The sequence below is a fragment of the Piliocolobus tephrosceles genome, chromosome 8, assembly GCF_002776525.5.
Source record: "Piliocolobus tephrosceles isolate RC106 chromosome 8, ASM277652v3, whole genome shotgun sequence".
In the NCBI taxonomy this organism is placed as follows: domain Eukaryota; kingdom Metazoa; phylum Chordata; class Mammalia; order Primates; family Cercopithecidae; genus Piliocolobus; species Piliocolobus tephrosceles.
In genome coordinates, this window is record NC_045441.1 from 23,295,186 (window position 1) to 23,299,463 (window position 4,278).

General features: G+C 40.3%; 1 non-coding gene across 1 annotated transcript; it reads right to left on the reverse strand.

Moving 5' to 3' along the window:
• Positions 1–2,870: 2,870 nt before the first annotated feature.
• Positions 2,871–2,972, reverse strand: LOC111526139. Its single transcript, XR_002726269.1, has one exon. It is a non-coding gene; the product is annotated as a U6 spliceosomal RNA (small nuclear RNA).
• Between the last annotated feature and the right edge of the window lie 1,306 nt (positions 2,973–4,278).

Genomic DNA, 4,278 nt, shown 5'->3' on the forward strand with positions numbered 1-4,278 from the left:
ATATGATCCAAGTAGACAATCAGCTTTAGATGATTTCAGAACAAATCCATGATGACTCACAATACTAGGATTTTTCCCTGTTACGGGATTATTTCCTTAGCATTGCATTTTAACTAATTGCTCATTATCCATATATTCTTTAGCAAAGATTTATTATCTACTATATGTTGGACATTGAGCTAGTCAGGTGCTGGTGGTACAGGAAGAAAACAAACCTTTTTGGAGGTCATTATGGTCTAGAGCAGTTGTTCTCATACTTTAGCCTATCAGAATCACCTGGAAGCTGGGTAAAACACAGAATGCTGGACCCTATCCCTTGAGTTACTGATTCAGTAGTTCTGGGTGGGGCTGAAGAGTTTGCATTTCTAGCAAGTTTCCAGGTGATGCTCTTGCTGCTGGTTTGTGGACCACATTTCAGAAACACTTGTCTAAAGCAGTAACAATCAGAGTTTTAGTGTGCCTAAGAATCACTTATGGCGTTGCTTAAATCATAATTTCCTGAACTCAGTTCCTGAGGATTCTGATTCAGTAAGTCTATAGTGGGACTCAAGGATTGGCATTTTAAAGAGCACCCAGATGAGTTTTTTGTACCTAGCTTGAGGATCAGACTTTGACCAGTATTGGGAACTGTTGGTCTAATGTAGAAGCAGGCCTAAAATAAATATCCATATAAAAGTTATTTAATTTGAAATTTAATAAGAGCTGAAGAAGTATAGATGCTTTGAGAGTTGAGAGGTGACCTCAGAGGAAAGACTCAATTATGTTTGAGAAAGCAGCAGACCCAAGCATGATGGATAATCCCCTTTTCTTCAAACTGGCCAAAGAAAGAAGTATGAAGGGAAATTAATCCTCCCATTTTTAAAAGCTTTACACTGATATTATGACAGCTTGTTACATGGTTTTAAGTATGGACTCTACAGTGGGATATCACTTCTACTTCTACCGACTTACTTGCTATATGAACTTGGGCAAGCTGCTTGTCATTTCTGTGCCTCATTTAAAAAAATCTGTGAAGTGGGATAATAATAGTTCATAACATAGACAGTTCTATGAATATTAAATAGGTTTAAAAATGTAAAACACTTAGAAGGATGCCTGGTGGATAGAAAAAGCTCAGCTCAGTAAAAGTGAGCTATTATCACCATGGGCAGCAGATTGGAATCCATTTGTTAAAGCAGCATTGTGTTACATACTCATGCAAAAGCTGCTCAAGGGAGTTCTCTGGCAGTCATGTAAAGCTCTACTTTTATACACCTTTCATATTGAAAAGGAAGAAATCTGATAGCATCTTCCTTCATGAACAATAGTTCAGAGTACAAGTCCAGAGGGCTTCCCAATAGTCAGCTTCAACGTTAAGAGCTATGGACCAGGATCAAGCCTCTAGACACTTTTAAGGTTCCCAGAACTTTGTCTGCACATGGCTGCTTCTGTGATCTCTTCTGTGATTTTTAGTGATTAGTAGAGATCCTCTAAAATAGAAAGGCCTTATAATATCATCATTGATGTATATAAGGAAGGAAGACCTAAGCAGACAGACAGTTATATCTACTCTACAGGTATAATTGGCTAAGAGGAGCCCCTGAGGAATGGGGATAACAGTAGCCTTATGAGTGAGAGAAAGGAATTCTTCATCATGGAATGTAGGAGAGAGTAGAGGTCTGAACCTCAGGAGTAGACAGAGCCAAGGCCCATCTCATTGTGCTATAGGAGGAGAGGAGACCCCATGTATGCTTTTTGATATTCATGCCCCCACTACATTCTGGCCTCTTTTGCTATTGTCTGGCCAATGGAATCTGAGCTGAAGGAATGTATGTTCCTTTAAAGTGGATGCAGGTAAGTGCCTGCTGTGCTTCCTGCATCCTGTCTCCCACTGTACGCTGACTCTTTGAATCCAAGGTGGTAAAATGACGTAGTAGAAGAAATCTGAATCTCTGAGTCAGCACTTGGGGAATAGTCATTTGACCAGCATCAGTCCATGACATGAGTGAGGAAGAAAATGATTAAGTAACTGAGATTTGGGGAGTGTCTGATATGGCTATTTGACTTCTCTACTCTAACGAAGGTAGAAATTGATGTGTTGGAGTGGAATGCTGCCGTAAAATTCCCCAAAATAGGAGGCATCAGCTGAATAGTTAAATGGCCACCAGCAAGAAAACCAAAGCAGAAGTCAGAAAGACCATGATTGTTGCCACACAGAGAGGCAAAACATTTAAGAAAATTGTTGTCTGTGATAACTGAGGGGATGAGTCACATGTCTTCTGACTCTAGACATGGTTAGAAAGCATTTTAGCTATTCATAGTGGTAATCTGCATTGGCTATTATGGGCTGCAGTTAACAAGGTAAGGTTCTAAAAAGATGAGCTCCAGGAAGAATTGGTAGATTAACAAGCAGAAATGAAAGAGAATAGTAATAGAGAAGGTTTAGAAATTTGCCAGGGTTACAAAAACCAAATAACAAAAGTTAAAGTTTAGAAATGCTTGAGTGATGTTATTTCTCAAACTATTAATAAATAGTAACTGGTTTAATAATAATAGTAAACCTATTAATATTTTGCAAGGTATGTTCTTCCCACAGATTGCTCCAGATAGCCTCAAGGTAGCAGCCATGAGATTGAGAGAAGGAGAAGTATGGGACGAAGGAAAAATAGAAATATATGAACATGAAAAACTAGGCTGACCAATAAATTGAAAGCCCAGGTTCCAGGGAACCCCTCATCTCTGGTTAAATCAGGAAGCATGTTCACCCTGTAAAAAGCCATGTCTAGGAAAGCACTTTAGGTCTGGCTACTGACACAGGGCACAGTAATGAAGTGGGAGGGGAATCACTGGAAGCAAATCAATTATAAGTCTACTAAGCTTTTTTATTATAAAAAAATATAAACTATTTCATGAATTTGCATTCATCCTTGCTCTAGAGCCATGTTAAGTTTCTCTGGTTCCAATTTTAGCTTATATGCTGACAAAGCAAGCACTATCTACTAAGTTTTTGAGGAAACCATATTGCTAGAGAAACTGCAAGCCTGAGCAGCCTCCAGTTGTTGAAGACTTACATCCATCTTGGACCTCCAAACATCCATATGCAGGAAGCAGGCTTCAAAAGTTGTATGGCCTCCAAATGAGGACTTGCCTCCCAACCCCCACTTTAGACATGGAGAAGAAGAATGACGGACAAGGAGGCTCCTCCCAGGAGGAGCCAAGGACCCCTGAGGTTGGTGGACAGTGGACTTCTGGCACAGAATAGAATCAGAACATAATCAAGGACACTCTCTCTCCTCAATAGAAACTCTTCCCATGTCTGCCCAGAGTAATTCCTTAACTGTAATGGATCAAGAGCAGTGGCATCGTTGCCTTTCATTTTTTGAATGAAAGTTATGATGCAGTTATGCTTTCCCTGCTCCAGCAGTGTACACTGTGGGGGCAGAGAGGGACCAATAATTTATCATTTTTGTTCATAGGTTTCCAGACCAAGAGGAGCTACATCTGGGCTTGCAAAAAAGAACCAGACATTGCCACAAAACTGGGCTTGAGCTGCATGCAGGGACTGGTGGGATTCCATATTGTGTCCCTTGGAGAGGGAATGAAGACTTTTTATGCAGTGCCTCTCAACACATTCCACCTTCTTGGCAGCTAGGCTTGCCGTGTGATGAGTTCCAGGCAGTGAAATGTAAGCAGAAGTGACTTTTTCACTGCCGGGCTAAGGTAGTTACATACCAGTGTGTCTTCCCCATAAGGAACCTTCCACCTTCCTCCCACAAAACCCAAAGGATAAGGTTCAGGGCAAATTAGAATCCAAAAGAAGGAGTCACAAAGTGGAAGAAACCTGGATGCCTGAGTCACTATGTGGAGAAAACACCAACTAAAAAGCTTTATCTGATCCATATTTGATATGAGTGAGAAATAATGTTGATTGTGTAAGGCCACTGATATTTTGAGATTGCAACAGCAGCTAATATAAGTTAGCCCAATACATTAGGAAAACATCTATTTGTTTATCTAATCTATGAAGATCACTGACTCATTACTGTTTTGTTTTCTTAATGAGCACCATATACCATGTGGGTAAGAGATGAGGGGAAGGGATGAGGGAGGATTGGAGCCAGAAGACAAGAAGTTCTCTCTTTGCCTATTCATGAGTATTTTGTAAATTAACATTTCCATGCTGGGTCATAAAACTCAACGTGATCATTTTCCCTGACCCTGCCCAGAAGAAAGCAATCTCCAACTGTATGCTCACTGGCGTTTTGCTTTCAGGGATACTGTTTTGTAATTGGGCTTGGT